Here is a 20,755-nt window from a genome sequence, read left to right on the forward strand (position 1 = left end):
TCTCAGTCATGTTACCAGATAGACAACACCACTGATCTTGACTTAGCATAGAAGCAAATGTGTGTGCTTGGTGTATGTGTACATGTACATGATTTTATACGTGTAAAATTCAATTCCTTGTTTCTCAAAATTTCTCTACTCTTAAAAAATAATAAGAAAAAAATCCCAGCTAGATGGGAATTGCTTAATCTCTTATTTGCAAGGCTTGCTTTTCTAATACCAGACACGTTCTTTCTTTTTTTTTCTTTCCTCCTTTTTTCCCCTAGGTGGGCTTGTCTGAATGTTTCCAGAAGAAGTTAGTAGGTGGTAACTTTCATCTAGGCTTTCTGTGCTAAATATGTCTGCTTTTACCTTGGGTACTGTGCAAATTGTAGTGCTCAAGCTGTTTTACTGTTCACTACGGCTGTAACATCAAGACCTCAGCATTTAAAAGAGAGGTCAAAAATAAACACATTCTGCTCCTCTACTCCATGAGCATTTATGAAGTGCTTAATATTCACCAGATACTACTTGTGTTATGAAGTGTTCATTTCTATTATTAAATTCCTCCTATTAAGTGTGTTTATTCTCACTTCTGGAAAAAGAAAATTTTATTCAGACTATAGTATTATATTCAATATATACCTTAAATTCCATTTGCTGCTTGTTGTATCTGGTTCATTTATCTGGAAATTTACTAGTTTCTGCCTTTATGTGAAATTTGACAGAAAAAAAATATAAGCATTTAGACTCTGTTCCATCATTTCAAAACTTAGGAAGGATTTATTTTAAGTTATTGAAGTAGTCAATATAATAGCCCCTTTCGTTTACCTACCCTCATTGAACAAATTCCCTGTTTCATATAAATTGAGATAAACTGATAGGAATAAAACCATATATTTGGTCTTAGACTCAAATATAAATTGACAAGGAGTAGTGTTATTTATTCAATTATATTTTGGAACACCTTTTGACACATCTGGCACAGTGCTAAACAATGGAGACTTGATGATGAATAAAAGCCCTGGCCCTCAAGGAGCTTCCAGGGCTAAGTGACATGCTCAACTGTTTCCTTCCATCTGATGGGAGGATGAGAGAAACTTCCATGGGCTCTCCCTTTTACATACACCCGAGGGTCAGATTACAAACTAAAAACTGAGTTACCAAGGGTTCCTAAAATTAAGTATTCATAAACTAAAATCAGCATGCTACTAATACCTACTGAAGAATCTCTATCAACATTTCACTATTTATTCTTTCAGCAAATAGTTCGTTTTAAAATATCTAGCACTTATTTACAATTGTTATATGTATTGTACTAAATATATACATGTATATATGTTATAAATGTAAATATTATCTCTTTAAACACAAAAACAACCCTACAAAGAAGGTATTATTACTAATCCCATTATACAAAAGAAGAAACTAAGGCTTAGAGAGGTTTACATGAAGAGCCAGGACTGGAATCACAGCTCTGGATCTGGAGCCCATGCTTTTAACTACCTTGTACTAGGTGTTGGGGATTGAATGAGGAGCAAATCAAGCACTTCCCCTGACCTCATGGAGCTGTCAGTCTAGTTGTGGGGAAAGATATTAACTGAATCATCACACAAATATATAAACAGAAATAGTAACGTATTCAGATGTGCAAATACACGATGTTGGAACAAAACTATAATGGGAAACTGATATAATCTCACATAAATCTCACTTCAGAAAACACTCCTGAAAAAGTAGGATTTGAGCTGCTTTCTGAAGTATAAACAAGTACTAAATCAAAAAATGTAATGGAAAAGGGGTTGGAGGTCAAATAAAGCATTCTTAGACCAAGCACAAGGCCATAGGCTGAGGGAGTATGGAGGAATTAAAGGAAATCCTAAGCGACTGAGACACTTCTAGGCAGGAAGAGACTGGCATGAAAACTGTGAAGTGTTAGAAGCCAGATTGTGCTGGACCACACAGGCAATGTTAGGAATGTTTGCCCTGTTTCTAAGAGCTTTGAAGATCCATTCAGTGATTTTAAGCTTCTAAAAGTTCTATTTCCCTCAAAACCCTTGGCAATTTTGCAAACCTACTGCACACAAATACAAAGGCATATTTGAAATGTCTTCAATTTTTGTGAAGAACACTTTGTTATAAGTATGTCTTGAATTGTCTGAGGGTTTTTTTTTGCAGGGAAGGATTCACCCTGAGCTAACATTTGTTGCCAAACTTCCTTTTTTTTGTTTTCCTTCTCCCCAAAGCCAGTGCATGGTTATGTATCCTAGTTGTAAGTCCTTCACATAAAAGAATCCTAGTTCTTTTATGTGAGCCCCCGCCACAGCACCAGGATGGTGGGGTTCCATGACCAGGAAATGAACCCTGGCCATCAAAGTGGAGAGCGCAGAACTTTTACCACTAGACCATCAGGGCTGGGTCTTGAGGTTTCTACTTGAAGTTATTTGTTACTTTAAAATTTTAATTACTTTCAGCTTATCTTCATTACCTGTTTAGCTGGTTGTAGAATTTTTGGCTAATCCCATCTATTTAGAATGTCCAGTGTTTGCATCAATAATATTTTGGGTCTATAATTTTTGAAATATTACTGCAAGATTAGTATGTGTTATAGTATAAATATTGTCTTAGTCCATTTGGGCTGCTATAACAGAATACTATAGACCGGGTGGCTTATAAACAAAGGAAATTTTTTTCTCACAGTTCTGGAGGCTGGGAAGCCAAGATCAAGGCACAAGCAGCTTCATTGTCTGGTGAGGGCCTGCTTCCTGGTTTATAGAAGGCCATCTTCTCACTGTGTTCTCACACGGTAGAAGGAATGTGAGAGCTCTCTGGGGTCTCTTTTACAAGGGAACTTATACCATGAGGTCTCCACTCACATGACCTAATCACCTCCCAAAGGTCCCCCTCCTGATACCACCACATTGGGGGTTAGGATTTCAACATACAAATTTGGGGGGGACACAAACATTCAGTCCATAATAAATATGATGATGCCTATCCATATTTCTATAGAAAATGTGTACATAATTCCAACCCCAAATTTCCTTATAAGGAGGCACTTTATTGTTATGATTAGATACTTTTTTTTTTTCTGCATTGGGATGTGGGTATAAGTAGAATATATGTTTCACCAAAAGTCTTTTTTTCCAGTGGGCCAAGTTCAAAAAATATTTGAGAGCCATATATACCCATATTGCATGAATCAGGCATGAAACAATTACCACACAATAACATCATTTCTATAATGGAGAGTGGTATAAAGGACTTTAGGGGCAGAGGGAAAAGAAACTCCCCCCCTTACACCGCCACCAAGTCTCTCTGAAAGAAACAGGAAAGTCTTCAGACCAGGCAGTGTCTGGTCTGAGGCTTTATGGCTAAGTGGAATTTCGCCAGATTTTTTAATGGAAGAGAGCAGAGGAAATAAAATGCATGAATGCATGGAAATGAGAGAGTATCACATAATTACAAAGTTATGATTAACTTAGAGTTCCAGAAAACAAACAAAGCCATGGCGGGTGATAAGACAGAACAGATATGCAGTTTGTCAGACATCGAGGTGGAAGTGTCTAATTTGCTGACTTTTGAAAAGAAATCTACCTTTCATGGAGGTAAATATCATGACCTATAACAACAGAGGACCTATGGCCAGCAGAGAAACCAGAGTCTGGGTTAAAACATGAGACTATTTCTTGAGAATGGTAAGTCATTTGACGTCCATGTGAGAAATTACGTAAAAATATTGTGATGGATATTGTTAAAAGGGAATACTCATTGCTGCAATTCCTCCAACTTTCTATTTTTATGGAAATTAATATTCAGGAAAAACACACAAAAAGATGATCGATATGTATGTACAGAGATTTGGCTCCTGATAAACACCCATATGATAACATCGGGTCTACTCAGCACATTAATGAAATTTGGCAAGATCTATGAATTGTCTTAGCAACCTCCCAGGAAATGAAGCTTGGCTGATGCAATGCCATCTTAGGAAAGGCCAGATCTGCATATCATTAACATTTGTATTGGTGGGTTCCCAAAAATCGGTGTAGTCTGACCCAAAATGAGTGTTATAATAAAAGCCCCCGCTTGCTACAGGAGTGTGAAACCATCTGAGGGAAGCAAAAAATGAGACATTTCTTCAAGCACAAATGGCTGGTGTCAAAACTAGTTGCAATAGTGCTATGTTCAGCAGCTGCACCTGCCTGGTAACCAGGGAGCTATCTGGCTAAGGATGTGTGTTTCACACATCAGCATTGAAAGTTGAGGATGGAATACACTGGGCAACATCTCATGAACATGGAGGTGGGTTTTCTTCCTCCCGCCATAATTTGAGCCTGAAACCTTAAAACAGAAGTAAACCATGACATAACGGTGTTTTCATCTGTGGAAAGATACATATTTTTCTATGCTAGTAATGGCATTTAAAGAGAAACATGCCTATTTTGTCACTGGCCACTCCCACGCTACAACTATCTTGGAATTTCCTTTTTAAGTAATCTTTCCTAGAGATTCAGTATTGGCCAGAGACCAATTTACTCTATGCCAAAAAGTTATTTCTCAGGCCCAATTATCTAGGAAGCTCATGAAATGTGTGCCTTGGCAGGCTGAAGAAAAAAGATTTTTTTAATCAGGTTTTCCAGAGGAACTTTCAAAATTTCCAATCCAAGATCCCATTTTGGTTGGAAGAGGATGTGCAGATAGAAATATCAATAAAGAAAAATGAAGAGTGTTGTCTGTTATACAACTCTAGGCAGATCTGTTGTATCAGGTCCCTCCTAGTAGAAATGAAGGGCATGGTAAAAGGCAGGGATCTAGAACTAAGGATCTCCTAAAATGCCCATATACAGCATGAACACAGTCATGTGGGTAACCCTAAGGAAAGGCCTAGAAATTAGAGGCAAGATAAAGGTCTCTCTCTGCAGCTCTTGGGCCAGAGTAGTATGTCAAAAGCAAAGAGCACCAAGAGGTTAGTTTGGGATCCATATCAGGTAGAGGTCCAGGACACTGAGAATGACCCAGGACTTAGCTTATTTATACCCTGTTGCACGCTTGCAACATCAGCCACGGACTGAGTCCAAAGAGGCTCCAAACACACCTTCAGCTGTTCAGAAACTGCTCTGGCTCCCTTTACCTCTGCTCCCTTATTCCTATAGCCCAGGAGAAATTCCCTCCCATCCCCAAACCCAAGATTCACTCCCCTCCATTTGTTCTCTCTAAGGAGAACGATACTCCTTTCCAGTGAAAAACCCACTTATATAAAGGAAATGGATTTTGATCTTTAGATTTTGCTAAGCTTATCTCTTGTCATTTCTTAAAATTAGCTTCTTTCAATTTCTGCCTTTGAATGAATCTTCCAAATTCCATCACAGAAACCAAAGGCATCCTCCCTCCGATTCTACTTAAAATCCCAGCACATATCTCACCTCTTTCAGGAAAATATCCACGATATACTAGATCTAATCATGTATGGTAAATTATATATTAAAAAATCTGTATTTCATTTATCAGCTATCTGATTGACAAAAATTCAAAAGTTTGACAAAATACTCTGTTGGCAAGGATATGGCAAAACAAACACTCTAAGCATGGCTTCTGGTGGTCATACAAAATGGCAGAAGCTTCTAAGTAAAGGAATTTGTTAAATTTTGGCAAAATTACCCTTGGACATAATCGTTAACCTATTATATCTCATTATTTTGAAAAGTGGTAAATAAAAGGGAAAATAAGATTTATCCTGCCTTTCCTATATGAACTGTTAACTCAGAATAAAAATTGAAGAAAGTAAGTTTCTCAATTCCAATTATTAAATGTACAAGGAATGATAGGATTAGATTGTCACTAATTTTCAGCTTCTAATAAAACAATGGATCTAATTTGTTAAAAAACAAAATTCAACTGTGTAAATTTTAAACATCTTATTGGCTTTATTCAATGATTCATGAATCAGGCAGCATCCAATTTAGCAAATAGAAAGGAGCTCCAAGGAGCTGTATGAAGTGAAAGACTTTTATAGGCAGAAACAAGTGGGAACAAGGACTTGATACTAGATTAAAAAAAGAGGTTTGGTTACTACAAGGTCACTTTCCTTTAGGGGATGGCAGGGATCTAGCAGGCAGATTACCTAACTAGTGCTGATGAGGGGATTCCTGATTGACTGGTTTAAGATTGCATTGCTGGGAGAGGTGAATCTATAATTGTTAAGTCTTGGTTTGGTGATGTGGGTCTTTGCATAAGTGATTCCATCTTGGGGCCTGTTGTCTTGTTTTTAACAAAGTTATGATTATGAATACCTAATATCACAGAAAAAGTCAACTTAACCTTATACTGATAGAAGTACACACAACCTAGGAAGTAAAAGCCTGAAAGTGATCTAACCTCTAAATCTAAGTACCAGAGGAACATGTTAAATAACATCATAGGGATGCAATGTGGAACTGGAAACTCTTATTGAGTATTCTCATTTTCATGGCAATATAGTTATTTGTATAAGTCCTGCTTGTAACAGGACACAATTGGAAATGTTGGTTATGTTACCAAGGTTTTGACTGGAGTGTCGTATTTGAGAGTGATGTACATAGAATCAGATACGATCAGACAGTTTTAAGGAACTAGGTCAATAAAGCCTCCTTCAAAAAAACCACCTGGTCTCTTGCTGTCAGGGTTTCTGGGCACCCTTAGAGGTGAATAAGAAAGGTCCCTTCTTGGTAGGCCCAGAAACTTCAGGATATTTTGGGGACTTTGAAAAGAGAGGAATTCACTCAAATCTATAGAGTGAATGCACTCAAATCTATAGGTATTATAGGTGAAGTCTGATGGTGAGTCCTTGGTTTGGCTTCCTAGACTTGAGAGGGTTTTAAAAGTCCAATCCGAGGGGCTGGCCCAGTGGTTGTAGTGGTTAAGTTCGTGCACTCCACTTCGGCAGCCTGGGGTTCACAGGTTTGGATCCCAGGCGCGGACCTATGCACTGCTTATCAAGCTATGCTGTGGCAGGCGTCCCACATATAAAGTAGAGAAAGATGGGCATGGATGTTAGCCCAGGGCCAATCTTCCTCAGCAAAAAGAGGAAGATTGGCAACAGATGTTAGCTCAGAGCTAATATTCCTCACCAAAAAAAAAAAAAAAAAAAAAAAGTCCAATCTGAGATTTCTTATAAAAAGTTCCAGCAAAGCAGACTTTAAAAAAGCCTACCTATATGGTCATCACTATCCTGGTTGAACTCGTGTAAGTAATCAGGCCAAGTTTAATGGGACTAGATTTATTTTGCAAAAAAATTAATCTTACTGTGATTACCTTTGATAGAAATAGGGGTGATTATAGACAGAAAAAAATATGTTTCAGTGGAAAACTATTGCACTCTTTTGTGGATATCAGATTCTAGGCCTGTGCATTGTCTTTGAGGTTTTGTTGTCTACCTGTAAGCTAGACTGGATCCTGAATTCTTTTAGTTTCCTCAAATATCTGATTATAACTCTCTAAACTAACATTTCCAATTTTCTGCCACCCTTCTGACTTGGAATAAATGAAAACAAAAATTCCCTTTTCCAAAAACCCTGCAAGCTGAAGTTGGACAACTTGATATAAACTTAAGAGAAATCACAGTAGTTCATATATGAGCAAACTTCATGCCTGTTGCTGTGTGTGCCACTCAGAAAGTTCACCAGAATACCTGATGACATTACAGAGACATTCAAACTGCAAAAGAAGCTTCGAGCCCAACATCTAGAAATCTTCTTGACTGCCTGCCCTCTGGACTCAAACTGGGTTTATAGTTGGCTCCAATTATTAACTTTTATTTTTCTTTTGTTTCCATAGAAATGTCTCCTATTAAATACCTGATTGCTTGTACCATATAAGCCCATCTTTGGGAGCCCACCTGCATCATCACCTCCTGAAACGAGATACAACTGTTTAACTGAATTGACCAATTCTCAGGACTAAGAGACTGGCACACTGAGATATGGAGCAAGCTACCAACTCAACTTCTAGACTGTGAAACTTCTTGGGGAAGTTTCAAAGGCAGAGAATGAAGAGTAGCAGAATATGCTACCCAAAAATATGCCTCTTTGGCATAAGGATTATTTTGGGCTGATTATTTTGAGAAACAGCAGACAAAGGAGAAGCTCTAAAAACAGAAGTTACCCTTTCACAGCAGAAATTTACATTTAAAAAGGAACTCTCCATTTATTAGAGTATCTCCCTCTCTGTACGAGGAAGAGACGATAACTAAATCACAAAAAAACTCTCGTCAATGGAGAAGGAACCAACAAATCTGCATACAAAGACTCACTCTTGGTTACTGTGCTTTTCTTGGTAACCTTCCCATAACTGCCTCCTCACAACTTTCCCTGGGTATTTCTCACGCGTACATGAGGTATCCTTGTTAATAAACTTCTGTTTGTTTTTCTTTTGTTAATCTGTCTTTTTTTACAGGGGTCTTAGCCAAGAACTCAGAAGGGTAGACGGAAAGTTATTTTTCCTCCCCTAGTATTGTGAAAGGATTTCAATCTAATATGGAACCAGAGCATGTGACATGGAGAATCTCATGCACACACCCTCAGAAGAATGGAATTTAAGAAATGAAAGAATGATTTCCCCCAAACGCCTCATATATAGAAGACCAAGAATCATCCCCTGAACATTGAATATTCGTCAACAATCTCTCCCCATCCTCAAGCCAATAAAGTTGCTGCTTGGACTCTGGTTGGACTTCTCTCTATTTGCACTTCTTGTCCATAAATACATCCCACTCCAAACCCTCAAGGGACTAGCCCGTGGCTTGCTACAGCATGCATTTCCTGAATTGTCATTCCTCTGCTCTTCCTAAATAAACTCAATTTCTGGTCATTTGAGCTTGCCTCAGTTTACCTACTTATTTAGGATGAGAGTATGCTTTAATATCATTGAGAAGAAGTGGATAGGTGTATGAATGAAACAATAACAGTCATGAGTTGATTATTGTTGAAGTCAGGTGACAGATACGTTGGATTTATTTTATCTATTCTTTCTAAATTTGTATCTATTTGAAATTGTCTTTAATAAGAAGTTAAAGAATGTAATGTTTCTTTACCTTATGAAAATAGAGATTTCTTTGTCCAAAGACTCCATGATTTTGATTTTGCAAATCTGAGATAAGAAACAGAAATCTGCTTTCTAGTTTAGGTCCCAAAGGTTTCTCATGGAGGTTATCAAAAACATATACTTTTGTGTCTCCCCAGCACTTGAATTATAAAATAGTACTTGGCATGTAGATTTGCCATGCTTTTAAGGTGTGTTTTTCTCTTCGCAACCAGACAACAATTAACCTTTATTCCTGTCTTTCTCGTTATTTCTCTAGTACAATTCTTTTATCAGATAGACCTTCCACCACAGTAACTCCTTTTATTCCTCTTGAAGAGAGTGCATATGCCTTAGTCCAAAAGAATTTTTCCTGAAAAATCCACAAAACAAAGGTAGGATGCTGAGACATTTTAAGGCTAATTATATATGCCTCTCAATGATCAATTGCTATTTGCTTCAAACACTTAGATGAGAAAAATATCATAAAACACACCCTATTCATTTTTTCCTTTTGTAAGCATAAGAGTTTATTCTTAATCCTTTGCTTTAAATAAGTTCACAACTGCAAATTGATCTTTATCAGAAAATAACAATAATAATGATGATGATAATAAAGCACCTCACAGCATCTGTTTTGTCAAAATCAGAACTTAAAATCTTGATGTCATTTTTGTTCCCACAAGTGGAGATAGGGAGAAAAACTGGGAGGATGAAAAGACTTTGGAATTACGTGTGTGTGAGTGGTAAGCAAATGCAGTGATTTAAACCGGACTGTCAAACTGAAGGAAAAAATTTAAACTGGATGAAAAAATTGGCCCAGGAATTCCATTACCCCCTATGGACTGCTTTACGGAGTCAGTTTAGGGTCTGTTGAGTATCAGAGCTGCACCGGAAACCAGCTGCTGCGTTCTTTTACCTTAGGAAAGAGGAAAACCAAAAGTTATTCTTTGAAATTTAAGGAAACATAGAACTACCTTTGAACAAATCAAGAACACTTCTAAAAATTATATTAGGTTTCTTAGTTTTTAAGGCCATTTTGAGACAGAGAAAATTCACATGAAAAATTTTACTGTCATTTCAGATATTCGAATTCCATAGGAAACTTTGGCCAAACCTCACATCACTGTATAACCACGGCAAGGTTTTCCTTGTTCTTTTTGCTGTTTTGTGAATAAAAGTCTTCCGTTTGCAATGTACAGCTGTAGATACATTTATTTTCTTCCTGTATAAGTAGGACAAAACAAATGAACTTAAATATTTCCTTCATAAAACGCTATTATTTTCCTCCATGTTTTCTTTTACTTCCTGAAAATTCGTATTCAGATAATATTTTTTAGAAATTCCTAGAAGTAATATGTTAGCCCTCATTTTTGTCCTTAATATAAATAGCACTGAATTGCTACAGTTTCTTGCTATGATCATCCCAGACTTGTAATAAATATTTATTTACTGATAGGGAAGCAGTGCCTCCCGACAATACTATCTGGGAGAAATGTCCCCATGGGGGTTACGGCTAAGATCAACTTGGAGGTAATAAAATGACAAAGCATCTTTCATTTCTATCATTCCCTCTGAGACGACTACAGAAGAACAGGATGTATAGTTCTGTAGTACCCATCGTAAAGATTTACACAAATTGTTCCTTTCTTTCAGATTGCTGTTACTTCCTCAGTATTACATACTGTCATTAAATTCTCCACCCTCGCTATTACAGCTTCCATTACCACCCACATGGCACCATGGCTCTATCCACGGGTGGCAGATGTTATCACCATATGTCATCTGATCAATTTTCCATTCAAGGGTAATGTAATGTTTGGGGGAAAGCCAACTCACACTTTAGTAAAGGCTTTCTCTGTAGTTTTCACCCACCGTAAATGCAAGCATCCTTTCAACATCTTGGCTCTGATACCTAACCAAAAAATCAGCAGGGATCTTAGAGATGCTTTGCATGTTTCCGTGTTAGTTGGGCTCTCTCTCGCTATCACCTGCCAAATTGTTTCCTATTAAGGAGTTTGGCATAACTTTGCTTTCCTCTACTTCTATTCATCTCAGAATATTCTGGACAGAGAATCATTAGATAGATGAATACCAAAGGAGAGTAGCGGTTTCAGGTCCGGTTCACAAGGCGGTTACTGCTTGTTTATTTCTAAGATCTATAGCTCACCTCCTTGTTCCAGAAGTTGGCATTACTCATTTGAAATGTTTATTTCGTATAATTCTAAAGGGTAGCCAAAGTTAAGACCAGACCAATTTATCTGTACAGTTCTGATTTGCACATGCTCCTCTTCTCTTTCTCTCAATCCTTTTTGTTTTCCTCCACATTTTCTCCTAACTCCACTGCCGCTCTTGCTGTGGATTTGTATCTTTCCACATTAATTGAACACTTATTATTTACCAGTCGCTGTGCTATGCTTTGTACATTTAAATATTAAATAAAATACAGTTCTTCCAAGATTTCCAAATCTTAAAGGTAAACTTTAAGTTATTTTGAAACCAGTCCAGTCTAAATCATTGCATTTCCCATCCATGTTGAGCAATTAAAATGGAGAACGTTTGGGAGGAGAGCAAGTGGAAACACTTACTTGTTTTTTTGATCCTAAAATGATTGCCTTGTCAAGTGCTCAAGCTGCCTACAATCTGGTAAAGAAAATTTTGTTTACCTTATCTGCAATCATTAATATTTTAAAGACCTGGATCACGTCTTTTTTCTATTTTTGTCTTACCAGTTTCAAGATATCCAAGATATGAATATCAAGATATTCAAGATATGGTCAAACTCATTTGAAACTCCTTAATTCCAATGATCACTTGACTTGGCTTTCTCCAGATATTTTATGTCTTTCTTGATATGTGATAACCAGTAATTACTGTGTTTCAATTGTAGACAATCTGCACTTTTATATAAAATAAATGTACACTTCTTTTTTTAATTTCTCATTTACTTTGTTTCCAGAAGACAGGTAGGTTTATAAGCATTTTTTGGCAACACGAAAGAATGTCTTTAGGAACCAGTCTAAAGTGATATCAATCTTTTCCTGTCCTGGGCTAACATCTGTTGCCAATCTTCCTCTTTTTGCTGAGGAAGATTAGCCCTGAGCTAACATTTGAGCCCATCTCCCTCTATTTCTGTATATGGGATGCTGCGACAGCATGGCTTGATGAGCCGTGCATAGGTCCACGCCCAGGATCCGAACCTGCAAACCCTGGGCTGCCAAAGCAGAGTGGGAGAACTTACCCACTACGCCACTGGTCTGGCCCTCAAACATCATCATATTTTAAAGTCTAAATTACTTGTTCTTAACATATAACTTTGTATCTACCCCTAATGAAAATCACCTACTACTTTATTGGTCATTCAAGCTTACCTGTAAAGTTTTCTATAGCTGATTCTCATTTATTTATTATGTCATTCACCAAGATATGTGAGTGGAATCAGAACACTTGAACATTTTACTTTCCTCAAGAATATTTTATTAATATTGCTTAATTTTTGTAAAATTAACAATCTTATTTGCAGCTGTTTTTGGCATGAATCCCTGAGAAAACCACTGTTATCATTTTTATTTTTATCCAGAGCATCTCATCACTAAGCAAATTCTTTATTTTTGATACATCATTTTTCATAGTCTCTTCTAACCGAAATGTCATATTTTGTGATAGTTTTGGAAGAAATTTTTAAAATGATCAATTACCCACATAAAAATTTATACTCTTAAAGCTCTTTAACAAAGAGATCATAAGGCACATTTTTTTCTCACAAAAATACTTTGTCACATTTGCTCCCGTAGCTATTGCTATAGTCCGTGATCCTCTTCTTTGTTATGCAGTCTGCTGGGATGCATGAAGGGCAGGAATTACATCTGTTGTTTAATTTGGGTCTCTACACATTGACTAATGCAGCACTCCACTTCCATAGTGTAGACCATATATGGATATAGAGAGAATATAATTTGCCTTCATTAGAACGGAAGCTCCATAAAGTCAGAGACTTGATTTTGTTTACTGCTGTGTTAAAATAACTTTTGAGGCCCAAGATGGAGCCGCTTCCGCCCAGGGTGCCACATCAGCAAACAGAAACTTATGTAACTTTTGTGCCCCTGTAAATTCTTTGCTTGACCAGAATCACAGTATATCCAGTGAGCCAGTCCCCAAATGCCAAGCCAACTCTGGGCTCTATACTTATTTCTTTGTTCCTTCTCACCCCAAACAAGGTATGTGGGTCAGGCCAATCAGATATTTTCTATTTTTCTCTTCTTTCTTCTTTATTCTTTATCCAGTAAAAGTTTCCTGCCTTCTGCCCCATTTTGCAGTTCTCTGAAGGCAAGTATCCACTTCATGAAGTGTTAAAGTTTGTTTGTATCACCTAAATTGTCTTCTTTAATCATTTTTTATCACAGTATTTTAATACCAACAATGATGTCTTTCATATAAAACTACTCAGTAGATATTTGTGAATTCATACTTTTAGAAGTACATAGTTAATTTTCTATACGCAACTAACGAATAGATTCTTATTAAGTTGCCTCAGTATGTAGGTGGTTTTATTAAATATCTTTGAGCATCCTTTATTGTTGGATGATTATCATGGTCTTCCTCTCACATGGGCAGAGGCCATGATGGTCTACTAGTGTCCTGGCACCTGGGCAATTTATAGCAACATGAATAATACTTTGGCCATTTACACCAAATTTTATCCTTGAGTTCTTAAATATTTGGGGAGTTGCCAACAGGTCTTGCTGATCTGTGTGGATCAGTTAGCTTGAGGGTAGTCTTATTACTCTTTATCACCTTTCGATTTGATACCTCTGAATGTCAACTTCAAGAGGCAGTTTAGGAACTCTTTAGTGGCTTTCTCAGTGAAGACTAGAATGAAAAAATGATTTTCTATATGTTTTTTATCCCTTGATATGTCTATGCGACCACAGACGAAAAAGTTCCGCTGATCCTTCAGCTTTCTTTAATATATTGGAAGGTCTTTTATCTTGGAAAATTTGATTCCTTGCGAGGGTTTTCTTGCTCCTGAACTACATAATTTTGGACGCATCTGGACTCCACTCCTCAAGATCATCTCAATTCCATTCACTTGGAAAGATCTTGACTTTCAAGAATATAGGTTTTATAAGAGAGTCTCTTAAGCCAGTTAAGCATGAATAATTTCTATTTAATTATTTGGTCTGTGCCAAGCCTCATCTATTTCCTTAGTGGTCAATTGTAGTATCCTAAAACCTTATCTCTACAGCTCAACTGGAAGAATCTTCACCCAGTTCATACATAAAATATTGAAGTCCCTTCCTAAATACAACCTGCCCTAATTTTGAGACTTCCCTGAGGGCTGGCAATTCTTTTACTCCTTTGGGTTATCTTCATTTTTCAGCTGTTAAGAATTCTTAAATTATTTAATAATGGTATTTAACTTTAGAGATTTTATAATATTTTTTGTCATAACATTTTTAAAGTTACTGAGACTACTCTCAGAATGCCTGTTACCTTTGCTTTTGGCACCTCAGCTGAGTTCCCGTGGTGATCAAGGGCCCAACTGTCACTGTTCCTTAGGAAAGCATCTTTCTCTAGCACTATCATCCTCTGTTATTCCCATCACTTCTGTCAGAAGAGTGGTCCAGGTAGAGACCTGGAGTGCAAGCAAGGCCACTTTATACTTCTGCTCGTATTCAGATTCTTCAAACTGAAGAAAGAGCCTGCTGATCAATGTGCTAGAAAAGCCTTGTTCTAGGTGTATATAAAGCACTGAACCTGTCTTCATTTCTTTATCTCCCATTCATTCTTAAATCACTTCCATCTGCCTCCTGCCTCAACTACTCCACTGAAACAGCTTACTTTCAATTCACCAAGAACTAAAAGTCAAATTCAATGGAGGAGAACAGGGCTTTTAAAACTTAAGTCAGACAGAGAAAGACAAGTAATGTATGATATCACTTACACGTGGAATTTTTAAAAGCCAAACTTGAAAAAAACAGACAATAAAATGGTGGTTACCAGGGGATGAGGGGTGGGGAGACAAGACAGATGTTGCTTAAGTATACTGTAGGGGAGGAAGAAATTTTCTTCCAACCTTATAGGTTCTTCTGGCTGGTCTAAGAATTAAATTGGCATGAGACAGAATAGCAGGAGAAAAATCTAACAAAGTTTAATCACATGTGTACATGGGAGAAACCCAGGAAAACTGAGTGACTGGCCAAAATGGCTGAAGCCACCACCTTAAATATCATCTTCAGCTAAAAACAAAAGAGGATATTGGGGGTAGTGGTTTGGGACTTCACATGGAGATTGGAAAGTAAATGTTTGGTAAACAAATGTTTGCTATACCATGCAGAGACAATGGGACACGGAGTGGACACTGATCAAAAGAGCTTGCTAGGTTCCTCCCTGTAGACCACACCTACTTCATATTATACTATGGTTGTCTATGGTCATAGCCGCTTCCTGAGACAGGCCGTCTATCTTAAATTCTTTTAGGCAGTTAGCGGGAAGTTCAAAGTTTCTTCCTGAGTCTTTTGTTCTTGAAAATAATCAAGCCAAAGAGACACATTTTGGGGTAGCAAATTTGGCTCCCCTGTAGTACAAACTTACAACAAGTAATAAATAGGCCTTAAAGATATAATGCACAGTACAGTGAATATAAACAACAATATTGAATTATAATCATCAAACTTACTAAAAGACTAGAACTTAATTATGCCAACTACTAAGAGGAAAGGATAATTATGTAACACAATAGAGGTGCTAATTATCGCTACAACCACAATGCAATATATAAATGTATCAAATTAAGTTGTATACCTTAAATTTATGCAATATTACACATCAAATATATTTCAATAAAAAAATAAATAAAAATTAAAACTTATTGTGTATATGACTCACCTGGGGATTTTGTTGAAATGCTGATTGTGATTCAGTTTACTGGGATGGGGTCTCAGATCCTGCATCATAACAAGCTCCAGGGGGTGCCTGAGATGATTTCAGTGAACTGCACTTTGTATAGCAAGGCAATACGAAGACAAATACAAGACCTTGCCATAGCCTTTGTTTGGGCATCCTCCTGAAATTCTCTACTCCTTTGGATTTTGCTACACTACTCTCTTGGCTCCCCTCCTCTCTAACTCCTCCTCCTAAGTATCTTTTCTGCGTTCCACTTCCAGTGTTTGTTCTTTAAATATAAGTAATCCCCAGAATTTCATTCTCAATCTACTCTTTCTAGAGTGATGATTCTCAAACTTCAGTGTACAAGACAAGTTGGCTGGGAAATGTATTAAAAATGGAGATTTCTAAGCCCCGCTCCAGAGATCCCGATTTAGTAGGCATGGGGGGAGTCCATTAGTCTGCTTTTTTTTTTTGGTAAGGAAGATTGTCCCTGAGCTACCATCTGTGCCCATCTTCCTCTATTTTTTGTATGTGGGACACCGCCACAGCATGGTTTGATGAGCAGTGCATCAGTCCGTGCCCAGGATTTGAACCTGTGAACCCTGGGTGGCCAAAGCAAAACGTGCGAACTTAACCACTACGCCACCGGGCCAGCCCCTTTAGTCTGCATTTTTAATTCTGATAAAGGAGTTTCTTGGGCCACAATTTTGAGAAGCATTGCCCTAAGGACACTCATCCACTCTCATTGCTTTAACTACACCCAAGATGATTTCCAGATTATACTTACACCCTAGACGTATCCATGATTTCAGCTGACTACTTAACATTTCAATCTGGATATCAAAAAATTCCACATGTCCAAACTGAATTTGTTGTTTTTCCCCCCAAACCTCTTTTTCTTTCTCTATCTGAGATAACGGTGCCATAATCCAACCAGAAGAAATCTGGTTAGAGTTTGTGTCCAAGGAACACTTGCCTACTGAGTCACTGACCTATACACAATTGGCATTAAAATCACCTGGGAGAGCTTGGTAAAATGCTGAGTCACAACTCCTCAAACGTTGATTCCTTACGTCAGGAGCAAGGCCCGTAGATCTGCATTTTTAACAAGCCTCCTGTCAATGATTCTGATGCAGACAGCTCCCAGCCCCCATTTTAAGAAATGGTGTTCTAGGGATTCTTCCAGCTCTTCCTAGCAGTAAGATGGGAATGAGGGACAGTTTAGCTTTTCTCTTATCTCTAGCAGAGCCTCCCAAAGCTACTCCAAATAACCGTGCAAACTAAGTTAAATCAGTGCACTTTTATCTAAAGTCAGTTTCAGGTCAAGTTACCAGCCACTCCCCTCCTGACGAGATTGACACCCCTAAACCTTTTCTGTACAGTTATTTCAGGACTACCAATGATTTGCCCTATGCCAGTTACTCTTGGAGATAAAGAATACTTTCTTGCTACTTCTCTCTCTTTTTTCTCCTTTTGTTCTTATTTCCATGACGACACCTTACTGATTTAAGAAATTTTATAGCAAAGCCTATAAATATCTCAGGTAGATTGTACATAGCTCTAGGTGGAAATAATACCCATTGTTTAATTTACGTCTCCTAAGGAAACTTTTTCAGACGACCTCCACCAGCAGAAGGTCAATTAATAGCACTCTTTGCCACAGAGTCACTTATAGTTTGAATTCTTTGTTAGTCTCAACCTAACTTCCTTTAAGCTGTGGACAAATTTGCTTTGTTGCCTTAAAGAATTCTAACTTGATGTTTTCCTAGATTGTCCTCTTATACATATTATGCCCCTTAGTTCAGAAGTGAAATGATTTTGCCCAAGGTTATTAGAATAAAATTGGAGTTCAATTAGTCACTGTGAGACCTGGCAACCAAGTGGCTGATCCCTTTTTAATCTTTAACAAGCTCCATTATTCACACAGGCAAATTGATGTCGACATTTAAAGAATCTGAAGTAATGCAAACCACATAGCTTTGAAATATTTGAATATTCTACTCAGAATGAAATATCTTTTTCATAGTGATTAGGCTCTGAAATTGGTTTTAAATGGAAATAGTGCCAAACAGAGGTTGAAACGCAGAGTACGATACCTCAATGTAAAGGGTCTTGATTCATTTTAATTTTATCTCTTTGCAAACTGAATATGCATAACGTTATCTTGATGTTCAGTCTCAACCTCCTCCATCTACACATCAAAATGTACAATGAGGAGATAAATTTTTTTTCACTGAGAAAAATCAGTGGGAGCTGAAAAAATAGGCAATTTATCTAGGTTTTACCATGACTGTTTTGCTTTAATTTTAGGTGGGTGAGGAATTAACCCTGTTTTTATAAATCCAAAGCAAGACATTTTGCTTCGGCTGAGTTCACTTGTAGAAGCTTTTCATCATTTGGAGCTATTCTTTGAAATATCTTTCATCTCTTTATTTCTTTCCTCTCCATATTCCTTTTCTCCACACCCTTCCTCTCTCCCAGCTGCAAGGATTTGTCCTCTGAAAGAGTGGGGGTGGGAGGGAACAAGGGATGGAAACAGAGCAGGGAGCATGAGCCGGAGAATGCCACGATCTGGCTTTTCTGATTGGTAGGCTGCAGGCTGATGGATAGACGAGGGAGGAGTGAACGCTTCAGTCTGCTCTGACGGAGCCGAAGTACAGAAACCATATTTACAGGTAAGAGCAAAAAAGAAGAAAAAAAATTCTTTTTCTTCAAAAGAGAATGCTTCTCAATTCCTAGTGAGACAATTTTAGGATATGAAAATTATTCTGAAGTCATTTCCCGAAAGCGTGTCACTTTCATTATTGAAGAAGCTTTGCAATGAGCTGTTCTTTCTCTCTGCAAAATCCTTAGCTGATAAAAACACCAGAGGCATGTCTTATCCTGGAAAACTTTCTCAGCAAGTGTTATTGAAGCAAAATTAATAGATAAAATGAGTCATCATGTGTCTTTTTTTGTTTTTGTTCAAGCTTATGTTATTGGGAATCAAAGGAAGGATGAAGAGAGCTCGGTAAATTCCACAGGTCCTGAGGAAATGGAGCTTTCTCTGAATACACAGTATAAAATTTCCTGTGGTGTCTTCTAATATTTACAATACAGTAAATGGTTTAGGAAAATAATTTTTGGAGATTGTAGACTCAGCGCTAATTTAGAATGAATGATTCATGTGCATTTAAGCCCTTCTATTTAACTTACTGCTCTTGATAAATCTCATGCTACTGAGTAGTTATGTCATTTTATTTAGTATATTGTAAGCTTATATGGTAGTTAAACTGTCTATATTTACCAAAATGCATGGGGCCGTTTTGATTTTTAAAGCTCAGAAACATATTTGTGAGAGATTAAACATTGCTGTAAAAAATAGCCTCTTAATAGGCAAGTTTCATTTGGTAGTTTTATTTATCAACCAAATATATCTAGATAAGAATTTCGTCACAGCATTTATATTGCTCGTAATATTCCTAGGGAAATATATATTTTTTTAACAGCTCAAAAGTTAAGATTTACTTTCCGAGTTGCTTATGTCTCTTAATATTGTCTTTTATTTTTCCTGAGGGAAAATATGGGAGAGTTCTAAATATGTAGACTAAATGACACACTTACAGTAAAGACATGAAAAATAATTTTACTCCAAGTCATTTAATATTATAGTTATTTTAATTCATAAATATAGGTCAACTAAGGATGGGGGAACCTCATTAAAAATGAACTTCTTTTTAGAAAGATTATTAATGATTTGAGCACGTTGGCAATCAATTAATACTTGTTGATTATAATAATAAAATAAAAGTCTTTCAATGATTAAATGATGTGTTCATATATTTTTAAAATACTTCTTTTGAGTGAATCACAAACTAACAGGAATGAACATGTATCATTTCTAAGGCTTTTTTTGGACTTGCTTTTGCTTTTTGTTTTTGTTTTTGTTTGGGGATGGGTTTTGTCTTTGAATAGCAGACAAAAACATTACAGGTCTTGCAAAATTAAAAAGAGGGGGAGAAAAACTACTGAATATTGGGTAAAGATTATCTAAATGAGTGGAGAACTATCTTAAATTTCCTAAATGTACTAAATATAGTTAATAATATGTTTACACATGTGTCATATTGACCCAAGTGAATACTCTTGCATGGTTTATTTTTAACTATTTCTGGATTTCAAAAACCATTATATGATACTGAAATCTTGCCATTTTTGTAATTATTGATGAATTCTTTTGATTTGGTTTTTAAAACAAAATGATGGTAGAAATTAATCCACCCCCTAGACTGGAATTTAAAGTGATATATAAAACCAGATATTCACCTCCTGAAATATGTTAGAGAAAATAAGTCCAAGCAGTTATATTTTTTTGGAAATTATAAATTCCAAGTAAAGCTACCTCCAGGAATGAAGGAGAATTGATGAAAATTAGAGAGCAGAGTTCCACATGGTTTTAAATTATTCTGTTTCCTTGGAAACCAGCTGCTGCGGATGCATTTTGCTTTCTTTGGCTAAAAATATCATCCTTTTAATAATTGCTAAGGGAAAGGTTCTGAGTAAAACCAGAGTATATTGTTGCTGCTTTTTATAATTTCCTTAATGATTCATATATTTTGGGTGAAAAGTAGATAAACCCTTTCTCAATCAGCGTTTCCTATCATCCACTTGCAGACGTCTGCATGAGACTTCTCTATGAGATAACTATGGTAGATTTTACTGCAGAGACTACAGGAGAGAGAGAGAGAGAGAGAGAGAGTGTGTGTATGTGTACATGTGTGTGCTGGAGTGGAGGCAAGAGGAGGAAAAAAGCATGAAAGAAAACAGTTAAGAGGTTCCTGTCCAAGTGAAG

The 20,755-nt window shown here is 36.9% G+C and overlaps 1 protein-coding gene across 1 annotated transcript in view; it reads left to right on the top strand.

The window, feature by feature from the left end:
* Positions 1 to 18,554: 18,554 nt before the first annotated feature.
* CSRNP3 (cysteine and serine rich nuclear protein 3) overlaps positions 18,555 to 20,755 on the top strand; it is a 189,099-nt gene continuing 186,898 nt past the window's right edge. The window contains exon 1 of the mRNA XM_087435326.1: positions 18,555 to 18,599. The gene's annotated coding sequence lies outside the window, so the exon portion shown is untranslated. The remainder of the gene's footprint in view (positions 18,600 to 20,755) is intronic.

Source organism: Ceratotherium simum, chromosome 9 (assembly GCF_057802395.1).
Source record: "Ceratotherium simum simum isolate JZ-2026a chromosome 9, ASM5780239v1, whole genome shotgun sequence".
Classification (NCBI taxonomy): domain Eukaryota; kingdom Metazoa; phylum Chordata; class Mammalia; order Perissodactyla; family Rhinocerotidae; genus Ceratotherium; species Ceratotherium simum.